This window comes from Piliocolobus tephrosceles, chromosome 20, assembly GCF_002776525.5.
Source record: "Piliocolobus tephrosceles isolate RC106 chromosome 20, ASM277652v3, whole genome shotgun sequence".
Taxonomy (NCBI): Eukaryota; Metazoa; Chordata; class Mammalia; order Primates; family Cercopithecidae; genus Piliocolobus; species Piliocolobus tephrosceles.
Genome location: NC_045453.1, coordinates 13,718,541 through 13,732,511, shown reverse-complemented (window position 1 = coordinate 13,732,511; position 13,971 = coordinate 13,718,541).

The window sequence follows — 13,971 nt, the reverse complement described above, 5'->3', positions numbered from 1 at the left end:
CTTCCCACAATGGGATGCCCTGCAAAGTTAAAAGGCAAAAGGTGTGGATATATAACCTTGGTATAGTGGAGTAAGATTTGGGAGCGTTCAGCCACTCAATGACATCGCTCTACCATGAATCCCGTTTTACAAATGAGGAAACTGAGGTAGTGAGAAGGGAAGTGTCTTGCTTAGGTTTGCACAGCTGGTGAGAATCAGAGCTGGCTTTCAAAGCCCCCTCTGCCTGCAAGGCCTGTGTGTAACCCCTGTGCCCACCACCTTGTGGAGGGAGACAGGCAGGAATCTGATTTGACCTCCAGGTTTGGGGACAGGTAGATGGTGGCCCCATCAGCTAAAGCTGAGCACCACAATTTTGAGATCAACTGGGGAGTTTTGACCTCCCATTGGAGTGATGTGGGAAAGAAAAGTGATAGGAGACTGATTTTGAAAGGCAAAGGAAAACTCTTGACTCCAAAGTGGCAGCATTTTCTTCGGCCTTGCTATTCTCTACTTGTTTACCTGTAACTTCTTCCAACTTCTGCGGGGACAGAGAGAAGGGGAGGACGGGAATCCTCCAGGGGCTCAGGCTGCTGTTCGGCTCACAATGTAGCCTGACAAATCAAGTGGGTAAAACCCATTAATTAGCAGTTTTAGAAACAGTTGCAAAGTTAATTATTCTGTTTTCTGATGAAAGAAAGCTAATTTTTGGCATTTACCCTGACAGTGACATGAACTAACATTTTTCGAGTTGACATCCCTCAAGATAAATGATGCTGTGAGGCATTTGTGCAAACATCCTGACCCATAGCTTGCTGCCACTGACTGTCTGCAGTGGTAACTTTGCCACAGTGTTTTGCCCAGCAAGTTTTGGGGGTAAGTGAGCCAAGGAAAGGCTTGTATGAGTCAGGGGGGTGGGAGGCGGGAGTGAAGAACAGAGAGCTGGTGGTTTGTGATATACAGAAGACTCAAAGCTCCAGGGGACATTTGAATATTCAGGAGGTTTTTGCTGTAACTGAGAGAGCAGGGGACTGCAGTAACATTGCTTTCCATCTGTCTGTCTGTCTCTGTCTGTTGTGAAATGCATAAACAGAGGAGAAACCTAGTTTTTCCAAGTGGTTGCTTCCAAATTTAGATCTTCTCCTGAGACTTTGCTTTTCAATACTAGGCCCCTGCATCCAACTGTCTGCTTTACATCTCCACTTGACATCTTTTTTTTTGAGATGGAGTTTTGCTCTGTTGCCCAGGTTAAAGTGTAGTGGCAAGATCTCAGCTCACAGTAACCTCCACCTCCAGGATTCAAGTGATTCTCCTGTCTCAGCCTCCCAAGTACCTGGGACTACAGGTGTGTGCCACCATGCCCAGCTAATTTTTATATTTTTAGTAGAGACGGAGTTTCACCATGTTGGCCAGGCTGGTTCCGAACTCCTGACCTCAGGTGATCTGCCCTCCTCAGCCTCTCAAAGTCCTGAGATTACAGGCATGAGCCATCGTGCCCAGCCCTCCACTTGGCATCTTACAGACATCTGAAACTCAGTATGTCCCATAGGAACTCTTAGTCCCCACTCCTATCCCCAGATTTTCCTCCCCAAGTCTTCCTCATTCAAGGAAATGACACCATCATCCAATTAAATGTTGGAGCCAGAAACTTAGCCATCATCTCTGATACTTCCTCTTCCTTCACTCGTTCCCAATATCCAATTTATCAGCAAGATCTGCCAATGTGACCTACAAAACATATCTCGGATCTATCACTGCTGTAATCTGAATCACCCTTTCCTCCTAACTCAGTGCTGTCCTGTGAAAACACAACAAGTGCCACACATAAAAGCTTACATTTCTGGTGACAAAATTTTAAAAAAGTAAAAAGAAACAAGTGAATTTAATTTTAATAATCTATTTTATTTAACACGATATATTCAAACTATTGTCATCTTAACATGGCCTATATACACTATGACTGAAATACTTAAGATCTTTTGCTTTTTTTTGTCCTAACTCTTCAAAATCCATTGTGCATTTTACACTTTCAGTGTATTTCAATGTGGATGACAAATTTCCTTTGGAAATACTTGATTCGTATTTAGATTTCATAACATTTCCAGTTGGAGAAAGTAGAATTATGTACCTATGTTGTTCCAAACATACTTCAAAGTTTTAAAATAGCTGAATTAAGTATTTTACTTTAACTTTAATTAATTTAAATAAAATATAATATTCAGTTCCACCATTCAGTCATTCAAAAGAATAAAATAATGTCTTTTGCAGCAACATGGATGGAACTGGAGGTCATTTTCTTAAGTGAAACAACTCAGACCCAGAAAGTCAAATACCACATGTTTTCACTTATAAGTGGGAGCTAAATGTGTACACATGGATGTAGAGAGTGGAATGATAGACAATGGCGACTCAAAGGAGTTGGGAGGTGGGAGGGGGTGGATGATGAGAAATTACTTAATTGGTATAATATACATTATTCAGGTGACAGACGCCATAAAAGCCTTGACTTTACCATGATGCAATCTACGCATGTAACAAAATTACACTTGCACCCCATAACTTTACACGCATGCAAAAATAATATAAATGAAAAATGAAGACTGTAGCAAAAAATTTCATTTCCTCGATTGCACTGGCCACCTTTCAAGTGCTCACCTGTGGCTGGTGCCTGCTGTGTTTTACAGTACAGTTGGAAGCCATCTCCTCTCCCAATCTTTCCTCTGTCCAACCCATTCTCCATGGAGCACCTGGAGACATATTTTAAATATGTAAATTAACCCTGTCACTTCTAGTCAGAGCCAGGATAAAAACAGAAACTCCTTCCTATGCTCTGTAAGGTTTTGTGTGATCTGGCCCCTGCCTCCCTCACTAAGCCACTGTCCTCTCTTGTCAGTGTCTTCAGTGACCTCAGTTTGACTTTCTTTTAGTCCCTGAAATATGTCCCGGTTGGTATCGCTGAAGTGTAAATGGTGAAGGGGGAGTGAAGTAGCCCCTCAGGTGCCTGCAGGCCAGGTGGTCTTGGGGGTTCAGGGAGCCCGTGGGGGTGTGGGCTGGGGGCAATGGGTGGCTAGGATCTGCATTCACTCTCTGTGACTGCCTCTCTCTGCCCCTCCAGAACTGAGGTTGAATCGCGTGCTCCGGGCAGCATCTCTCTTAACACAGGCAGATTAATTGAAAACAGATGTCAAGCAGTGGGAGTTAAATACAGACATCTCACCAAATGTCAGCCTTTCCCCTGGGCCACGATGGAGTTCTTGTTTCTCCTCCTCACCAGGGAATTGGGAAAAAAACTCTCAGACATGCTAGTGGCATGGTTGACCCTGAGAGTCATTTTGCTCTTCTGAAAAGTGCTGGGCAAATTATGACTCTGAAATTGGAACCTATGTGACAAATTTATTTGTATCAGATGCAGACAAACAAAAGGCTGTCTCAGAACAGCTGACTCCTACATGGGTGCCCAGGTGGTTGGGGAAGGACCACAGAACCCTCAGATCATAAGAACTGGAAAAGATAGTTTCATCTTCCTACTTCAAAGTGGGTAAAACTGAGGCCCAGAAGATGGAAGAGATGTGTCTAGCATCACTCAGCAGGGTAGTGTTAGAGCTGGGGATGGGATTCAAAGCTAGAAACTGTTTTTTTTTCTTTTATTTTTCTCTCTGTCTTCGAGACAGGGCCTCACTAGCTCTCCTAGGCTGGACTTGAACACCTGGGCTCAAGTGATCTCGCCACCTTAGCATCCCAAGTAGCTGGGATTACAGGCACACACCATAGTGTACAGGGTTTTAGAAAGTATTTTCCAAAGTGTAAATCTGATGTCTCCCTCCATGCCACCCTGTTGCCTGGAGAATAAACCCGAACTTCTTGGCAGGGCTGGGAGGTTCTTTACCTTCTCCCAGTTGTCTCAGCCTCATCTCTCCTAGGGTAAGGGAGTTCCTTGGATTCCTAAATATATCTCTCTGATGCTTTTACCCATATTTCCTCCATCTCATCACCTTACTAGTAAACTCCTATTCACCCTTCACAGCCCAACTCAGTGTCTGACTTTTCAGAAATCATCTCAACTCCTTGGTACTGTAACTTTGCCCCACTTCTGGGATCCTACAGAACAGAACATGTGTCATTGGAATTATTTGTAGATTTTCTGTCCTACCCTCCCGGCCCCTAAACTGCTGTTTTATTTGATCTCCACTTCCCTGGAGCTTGGACCCTGGAGCACACAGTAAGCACTTAAATATCTGTGACATTGGCATTGCCAAAGCCAAGGGACCTCTGTGCTTTTTAAATTAGGTTTTCTGTAGCATCTGATGCTGCCAAACTCTCTCTCCTTGAAATGCTCCCCTCTTTTTAGCATGGAACTATCTTTTAGCATGATTCCTGGGTTTCTGGGCTTCCCTCCCACCTCTCTGACTGTTCTGCTGAGATCTCCCTTTTGGACATCTGTTATAGGCTGTGGTTCTTCAGGGATGTGTCCTGGTCCTCTGCAGTCCTCTGCTGGAAAGCCTTCTCTGTCTGGGTTAGGTGTCACGGGACTCATGAACCTTAGCCTTTGCTGTTCTCTCTCTGGGACACTTTTCATTTCTTTTTCTTTTTGAGACAAGGTCTTTTCTCTGTTGCCCAGTCTGGAGTGCAGGCTTACTGCAGCCTCAACTTCCTGGACTCAAGTGATCCTCCCATCTCAGCCTCCCAAGTAGCTGGGACTACAGGTACACACCACCACGCCCAGCTAATTTTAAAGTATTTTTTATAGAGATGGGGGTCCCACTATGTTGCCCTACCTAGTCTCAAACTCCTGGCATCAGGTGATCCTTCTGCCGTGGTCTCCCAAAGTGCTGGGATTACAGGCATGAGCCACTCTGCCTGGCCTTTCCCCCTTCATTTCTAGCATGACCATCTTCTTTTCAACCTTCAGGTTTCAGCCCAAAGGTTACCCTCTTAGAGAGTCCTTCCCCAACCACCTGTGCCACCAGCCTGGGGCTAACATTGAGCAGCAGGAAGGACCTGGGCAGAGCAGAGCACCGGTGTCTGGAGGTGCTGGCATCTTTAGCACAAGTGCTAACATCTCCAGAATCCACGGCTGGGGATTCCACTTCTGAATCCAGAGACAGGCAGGCCCCAGAGTTTTTGGGTTATTAACTCCCCTCAGTAAACTTCCAGTGAGTGTGATAAAACACTCAGCGGAATGCAGCAAGAGCTCATAAAAGCAGGATTTAGTGCCATTTTATAGATGTCAGGCCTGACTTCTACACTCAAGCTGGTATATATTTAAAATTCATGCCTGACTTACTGCCTTTGGAGAAAAAGCCTGAGGCCTGCAGGGAGAATATGACAGGCTCCATGCTCACCTGCAAGGTCTAGCACACCTGGAGTAGACACCAGGGTTGGGGGCCTCCTGAGCCAAGCTGAGCCTCACTGCACCTCCTTTCAGAAAGCAGCCTTCCTCATGAGCTGTGAGTATGAGCTTTGGAGCCAGACAGCCCTGTGTTTGAGTCCTGGTTGGGTAACTAGCTAGGCAACCTTGTTTGCCCAGGATGTGGGCTTTCAGTGCTAAAACCAGGCAAATGCTGGCATACTGGCCTGAGATGAGATGGTCATCCTAAGCCCTGGCTCTACTTTTTCTTTGCTTTGTAAACTTGGATGGATCCTTTCCCTCTCTGAACCTCATTTCCCACAGCTGTCAAAAAGGAACAGTTAAACTTATTTTGTTAGTCAGGTTAATCAATGAAGTGGCTATGACAAACAGTCCCCAAATCCCTGTGGTTTAACACAATATATCATTTCTTGCTTCTGTGGCAGTGTAATACGGGTTAGGTAACTTTATAGCAGTGACTCGGGGAACCAGGCCCTTCCATTCTGCAGCTCTGTCTTTCCACAGGGCCCCCTCAGGGTTCCCCACTGTATCCTGTGAAGTAAGCCACCCAGGTTTTACGGCAGGGATCGGCAAACTACACTCATGAGCCAAATTCAATCTCCAGTGTATTTTTGTAAATAAAGGTTTATTGGTACACAGTCACACCCATCTCTTTACATATTATCTATGACTGCTTTCATATGACAGTGGTAGAGTTGACTAGTTGTGACAGAGGTCATATGGACTGCAAATATTGCCCAGCTGGTCCTTTACAGAAAATGTTTCCTGACCTCTAAGTCTGTGGTTAGGCCTGAGAGTGGTCAGGGAAGTGGACATTACTTCCCTTGCAGCTCACAGGCTACAACTCAGTCTAATGATCCCACACTAGTTGCGAGGGAAGGTGGGAAATGTAGAGGAGCATATGGATTTCGCACTACAGTCCCTGCCCTACCTACCTCTCAGGGTCACTATGCGACTCTAATAAAATAATGTCTGGAAGCTGTTTTTTAGCGGATCTGGTACATGGTAACTCTTTCATAATGAAACCCATGGTTCTGCAAGCCTCAGGGATATGCTGAGTGGCTTGGATTTGAGATTGTGTGAGAGGACCCCTCACCACTCTTGGAAGAAGGCCCTGGAGAAGAAAGGGAGCTGGATTGGTTAAGTCTCTTGGTAACCAGGACATGAGCTGAGTGCCTGGTTCCATTCCATCTGGATTTGGGGCTCTGGCTATCTCTCTGTGGCAGCTGGGTCAGGGGACAGGAAGAACTCAGGGATGCTTATTTGGGCCCTAAACCTAACACATCCCAAAATGATTATTTTTTCTATTGAACAGGGTAGATGCCGTGTGTTTACCAGACTCAGCGCTTGGGTTATTGCCCAGGATCTAAGTGACCTGGCTGGACCTTTGTAATCTGATGCTTGCTCACCCTACCCCACCCCGAACCTATCCCTGATTAGCATTTAAAAACAGCAAGTTTGAAAAATTAAAAAAATACTCTTAATCATGGTATGTGTAAAATGTATAACATTGAATATATATATTATTAATTATATTTTTACTTTTGAAAGTAACTGTAATACAATTTAAAGTATCAGTTGAGGGTTAGTCAGTACTTAAGCCTGATATTTTAAAGTTAATTCACTAATGTGAGAGTGATTATTCACTAATAATAAAGAGATTTTCATTTTAGGTTCAAGTTTGCTAAGTTTTCCCTCTTTTTGCATTTGATTTTCCTAAAAGTTGATGTCTGAATGTACAAAAACATGGCATTGAAAACACACAGCAGAACTGTCAAGGCTTTTTTTTTTTTTTTTCCCCAATGATGCAAGATAGGTTTTTGTAATAGAAATCTAGAACTACTTGGCAAGAGAGGCTGAAGGTTTCATTTTTGAGGCTGTACTCTGGAAATAGAAATTAATTCGTAAAATAAAATAAAATAAAAATCAACAATAACAGCACTGCAATCATGACTTCAGTTGCAGGGGGTCTTGCAATGTCTATAAAATTACACACAATGATCAGTCTAGGCGTTGGGTCACTCTTCAGCACAAGGTCACTGTCTGAGGAGACCCATTTGCTGTCCTGATCCAGAAGGAGGAAAAGTTCTAGCCTGTTGCAGCAAGTACCCACTCTTTGTGGTGTTTGAGAGCTGAGCCCATGCTCCAACTTATGCTCTCAACTCAGCTCAAGGATTGCAGTCATGAAGGCAGATGGACTTCAACACAGCAGTGTGCATCCACAGGCTGTCTGACTGTAGCAATGATGATGCTCTGTACAGGTCATCAGTTTACTGTTTCAGTGCACATCCCCACCTGCTGTCCTGACTTGGGTATGTTCTCAGTGGCTAGCCTTTGTGTCTTTTCTTTGGAAAATTGCTTTGGTCTACTAGAGTCACTTCATTCACATAAACAGAGAGCCAGAATGTTCCTGGGAGTTTACAGTTTCCGTCCTCACCCTCATCTCCTGTTGGAGCTCTCTTGCCTTGGATCAGGGCCATGCTGCTGTGTAAACTACTCTGTAGAGCTCCCCTGCAGAATAGGCTGAAGCTACTCTCAGTGGGATTTTTGTCTGGAACCACACCTTGCTTGGCTTGTTCCTCTTTCCTATCATGTTTTTCTCTCAATCCCTTACCAGTATTTCTGGGGAGCACTTCTCTAATACATCACTTGCACCCAAATGTTTGTTTCAGATCTCAGAGTCTGCTTGTGCAGAATGTGACCTAAGACATGAATATCTACAGAAATGGTAGATGCCTCTGAAGAGTTTGTGTGACTTCAGAACCAGATATACAGCTATGGGGTAAAGAATGGGGGGACATTGAAGGAATGGACTTCCAATTATGGAGAAATTTACAAAATAGTGCCCCACTGTTACGAGTAGGGACTTTAGTGCCAGACAGACCTGTCACTGACATGCTTTCTGTGGCCGTGAGCAGTTTGCTTTACATCTCTGGACCTGAATTTTTACCTCTGCAAAATAGTGATAATGGTAATAGCTACTCCATGAGATGGTTATGGGAGTGAAGAAAGAATGTATGTAATGTATACATACATTTACATTCTCGTGCATGTAAAGTACGTGAACACAGTACATGCTAGCTATTATTATTATTTGCCTCAAGGAATTATTATTTTTTGGCTTTGGCTTGAGCTCCATCCCAGATTTATAATCACTTCACTAGCCTCATCAGCAGCCCTGAGGTGGCCAGTTTTCATTTCTAGGCGGAGAATGTGTAGTTAGGAGAGAGAAATAATTCCCTTTTTCTTTAGGAAAAGGGGAAATATTTAAGCAATATTTAAGCCTTGTACCAATGGTGTACAGTATGATTGATTAATGCCTCAGGAATACTGGTTGTTAAATGTTTTTAACATTACTCTTGCCTGGGGGTATCCTGATGAGCCAAACTGGGCAGATTATTTGCTTTGATTTGACATATTCTTCAAGAAGGTAATCAGAAAAGACTGTAGACTGAAGACGAAAGTTAATATGTATCTAGAAACTTCTGTGGGCCTGTCATGATCTCATTTAATTCTCCAAGTCCTACATGATTGGGAGTATTATCCCCATTTCCCAGCTAAGGAAATCAAAAGCTGGTAAAATAATTTGTGCAGCATCAAGTGACCAACTCACTGGGCCTGAGGGAGGTTGCTCAATGTCAAGAGGTCACCCAGGCTATCAAGTGGTGGAGCAGAACTTCAAAATAGATCTGTTTTCCCCAAAGCTCCTGTTTATTCTAGCACAAAGAGTTACATGACAACACTGAAATTCCACAGTAAGATTCTGCAGGAGACTGGGCATTGAGAATGGAGGAAAAAAATCACAGAAATTTTTAAGGTAATAGTTGGAGTTGAGGATCTCAAAGTCCCTAGAAGCCCAAGGAATTTGTGCTTGTAGAAAACACCTTCTAGGCTCAATTGCGGAATTTCCAAAAGCTTCTAAGGACCTTTCCTCTTTCAGTCACAGTTCCTGATGCTATCGGAGTGAGAGCTCCTTACTAAATGACTCATTCACAGAAGTAGTGAATGTTCGTTTTGTTGTTGGTTGGCAGTATTGAGACAGCATGTAGGACCAGGGACTTCAAAATCAAACAGACTGAAATTCTGGCTCAGCCAGTTAATGGTAATGACCCCTTGGGAGGGTACATACCCTCTGTTTTCTCAGTGGCAGAATGTACCTGAAGGTCTTATATAGTAGGTGCTCAATAACATCCCCTTCTTAGTTCCTGCCTCTTTGCCTTGTTGCCTGTGAACAAACCTTCTTTGGGGATTCTGTTCAGGGATCACCTCTCTTGGTCCTCCCCAAACCAAATGAGCCAAATTTCTCTTTTTCTGCTGTCTCAGTAGAAAACTGTGTGAATACTTCGATTATGGCACTTGCTACATTGTGTCATAACAATCTGTTTAAAAATCTGTGTCTGTCGGAAAGCCTTTGGCTGCAAGTAATAAACGACCAAATTCAAAGTGGCCTCTTCAGTGGGGAAATTAATGATGTCAAGGACCAAAGAGCCTAAAGCAGCTAGACTGTCTCTGAGATTGAGTGGTGTCATCAAAAGGGAGAGAGGAGGTGGTGGCTTTAAAGTTAGAATAGATTGCCACGTATTGATTGGCGCAGGCTACTTGGCATCTCTTTCTGGAGCTGCGTTAGGTGGAAACCTTGAAAGCTGATTCTTGTAGTGTCTCTGAGTTTTGGCCCAACCCAACCCTCCTGTCTCCTGATGGTTGACTCTAGGTCCTTCTGATTCTGACTTCCTCATGTCTCCTCTGCTGCTGGGTGAGCGAAGCTGGTCTATGTTTGGAGATCCTCAGATTTCATCAGGAAGTTGAATAAACCAATACATGAAATATATCACAAGTTAGGCAGATCCCTAGGCTGCAGCAACCTGGGAATATGCTCAGAAGAGGAAACTGTTGGTAGGGACAATTGCATTCAGAAATCCTTGGGGGAGATTATGATAGTATTCAGGACCCAGCAGTGGAGGTTTCCTCTGAGGGTGGCTCTTCTCTTTGAGGTAGAGGGGAGACCCTGTGCAGAATGAGTGGAGCTCTGCCTTTTCTCCCACACTCAGTGAATTCTGGGAAACAAGACTTAGCAATGGCCTTCTGTATGCTCGCCTGCATTTCCCACAATGCACAGGGGTTCCTCACATGCATATGTCTCAAGACAGCCCTGGGCATTGGGCCCCCAGCATAGGTGTGGAATTGGAAAAGGACTTGGAAGGTAGTCCTGAGGAACCCTGGCATATAGGAGGCTACCATGCTCTTCTGATACCCAGTGCCTTACTGTTCCATTTGTTACCACAATGAAAACCACTTGAAAGTCATCTCTGTGATGAAATGAGCAGCAATTTACTGAATGAAATACACCTTTGTTTATTTATTTATTTATTTTTATTTTTTGAGGCAGAGTCTCACTCTGTCACCCAGCCTGGAGTGTAATGGCGCAATTTCGGCTCCCTGCAACCTCCACCTCTAAGGTTTAAGCGATTCTCATGCCTCAGCCTCCTGAGTAGCTTGGATTACAGGCATGTGTCATCATGCCCAGCAAATTTTTTTTTTTTTTTTGTATTTTAGCAGAGACAGCGTTTCACCATGTTGCCCAGGCTGGGTTCCAACTCCTGACCTCAAGTGATCCGCCTGCCTCAGCCTCCCAAAATCCTGGGATTACAGGCGAGAGCTACCGTGCCTGGCCAAAATACACCTTTATATTTAACATGCCAAATGAGGTAGCTTACTGGGCAGACTCTGCCAGGCAGAACCATCTTTAGCTTCCTCGGCTGCCAGACTGATGGATGCTGGAGCTTTTCAGGACACTGACCCAGATGAGACTGCACTCAGCCATTTCCCACCCCCAAATTTCAGTTCCCACCGCCCTTCCCCCCCAAAAAAAACCCAGCAGTTTTTCCCGGCTTCAACAATGCCACACGATGTTTTCTTCTGTAGTGGGTTTTGTCCCCAGCCTTCTTGGGCTGTACTGGTGTGGCTCTTCTTATGGCAGCTGAACCCGTTGGTGAAGAAAAGAAGCCCCCTGGGATGAGGCATCAGACTTGTGGTGTCCCCTGTCCCAGCAGCATGGCTTTGATCCTCACGATGTGGAGTTAGTTTGGTGTTTCCAGTGCCAATAGACGTTCATCAAGCCTTTACAGGATGAGCAGAGCCTCTGAGAAGTGATTCTTGGTCCATTTTGGAGGATCTGATGAAATCTCTGTTTCCTGTTCCCGGAAAAACACAACATGGACTCACAGAGACACAATAGCCCAGTGTCTCCACACTGTATTAGGGCACCGTGAATCTGCTCTCTTACTTTTAGGGGTCCCAATGGGTGTCACTTTCCTTCCCTGTAGGATGGCATCAGTGGTGCCAGTGCCAAGGCAACTCCAGCATGGAGAGTGATGGTGAGACGCAGTGGTGGAGGGCTTGTGCGTGGAGATCGGCTGTGGGGGCAGTGATGGCATGCGTGATGGGGACAAGAGCGTGAGCTTCCCCTGTCCAGAGATGGGGATGCGCAAATCAGGGCTGAAAGAGGAGGAAATGGTGGGGTGGGGGCTCTGCAGGATGGGGAGGAGGAATGAGAGAATGGAGGCGGGGAGGCAGGAGACCAGAGAGGAAGGGGCAGGGGTGGGGCAGGTGGGAATCGAGGGGCAGAGGGAGCAGGGGTGCCGGATTGGGAAGCATTCAGGACAGGGTCAGGGAGACACGTGAGTGACGCCCGGCGACTTAAGAGAGGAGAAGTTGGCGGCCTGAAAGGGAGGAAGACAGAAAGCAGGGCTTTTCAATATGAGCATTCATGTCGTGGTGACAGCAGTCATTTATCATGCCCTGAATGGGAACACAGGGCCCGGCAATGCTGCCAAAGGCCGCTGGTTAAAGTTTTACCTGAGTGTGAAAGGGGCTGGGGCCTGGCCAAACAGCGGCCCTTCAGAGGATGCGGAGGCGTCCCTGCGGGGGCCCATCTGTTTGGAGCAGAAAGACTCTGGTACCAGGGGAGGGGAGCCATGAGACAGGATGTTTCTGGGTGTGGGGACCCCTCCAGGCATCCTGGGCCAGTGGGAAAGGGTCTGACTCACACAGGGACCTGGAAAAGTCTGCTTCAGGCACTGGGTTAGTCCCCAAATCAATCTTGTGAGCTTGCTGGGATGTGGGGCAAGGGAGGGACACATTTTGTTAAGTGGTATATTGACATTTAGCTCAAACTAAAAAAAGAAAAAATTATTTAATATTTACCATGTGTCAGGCACTGTATCTTCTCTCTCTCTCAGATCTATCTATCTCAGGTGGCTATCCTGGGAACTGAGGGGTTTCCTGGGATTCAGGACTTTTTGTGCTAAACCTGGGACAGTGCTGGGCAAAACAGAACAGTTGGTGAACCTAATGTGAATTCATTTAATCTCACAATAACTCTGGAAAACAGGCACTGCCATGTACCTCCACTTACCAATAAGGAAACAGGCACAAAGAGTAAAGTTATGTACCAAAGGACACAAAGTTAGTAAGTGGCACAGCCCGGATCTGAAGTCTGGTTTTGAAGTCTGAGCTCCCAGCCTTTCCACTTTGCTGCCTGGAAACCTGGAGAGAGCACTAGTGTGGTGAGATTTTCTGAACCAAGAATCAGGACAATGAGGTCTGATGTGCTCATTGGTTTTTAGGACCCAACATTTGAGACAGGGCCTGTCTCCAAGTCCTTGGTCTTTCTGGTGCACAGAGGGGCCAGCAATGGAGTAGCTAGCCTGTTCTCAAGGTGTGCAATGTTTTCAGTGTGAGCTGGGCTCTGATGCTTGTCCAGGAATGTGGTTACTGAACCCCGAGGTCCTTGCCAGAACTCCTAGGCCAATGAGGACCAGAAGGGAAGGTCAGGGAGGACAATCGTGTTGGGACTCCACACCTCAGCAGGGTTCAGAGAGCTGGGGAGGAGGGGGAGCAGTGTGGGATGCTTTGCAAAGAGGTGCTACACCCTAGCCATGGGCAGGCACCTGGACGATGGCAGATGAGGCAGGACAGGGCTGCGGTAGTGTTCCTGGGCAGGAACCACTTGCCTGGTTTACCATCCTGGGCTGTGGTGTGATCCAGTTGTCCCTGAGCCAGGCTCTGTCCAGGGAGGGGAAGCCAATTCAGATCCTATGAGTTAAATCCCCTCTTCAGAGGTCATTTGGGAGAAAATCCAAACTTGAACTCTCTTTCCTGGAGACTGTGCTGATGGAGAACTTCAAGGCAAAGAATTTTCTGGATATCAAGTTCATACCCAGCACTTGGGCTGTGGTGCCAACGTGGGAAAACAAGAGGAGGATGTATATGTATGTATGTGTGTGTCTATATAGGGGAGGGGGCTGGAAGGTGACAGCACATGCAAAGGCCCTAGAGCTTGCAGTCTTTGAAGAACTAAAAGACAACTTGTGAGGTGAGAGTGAGTGAGTGGCATGTGGCCTGAGATGGAAGTGCAGATGGAGACCAGATCCTTCACGGCTCCAGCACCATGATGAGCAGAGGGGTTGAGTGGATGCATTATTTTAGTAGGACAAGGCTTCTGAGTTTGTTACAAAATCTCAGTGTTAGCATAAAACAGTAGGTGTGTTGGAGAATGAGTAGAGGCATTATGGAAAGAGCTGTGTCAGAACTGCAGAGCGGTGGGATGTCAAGATGGCTGGTCCTGC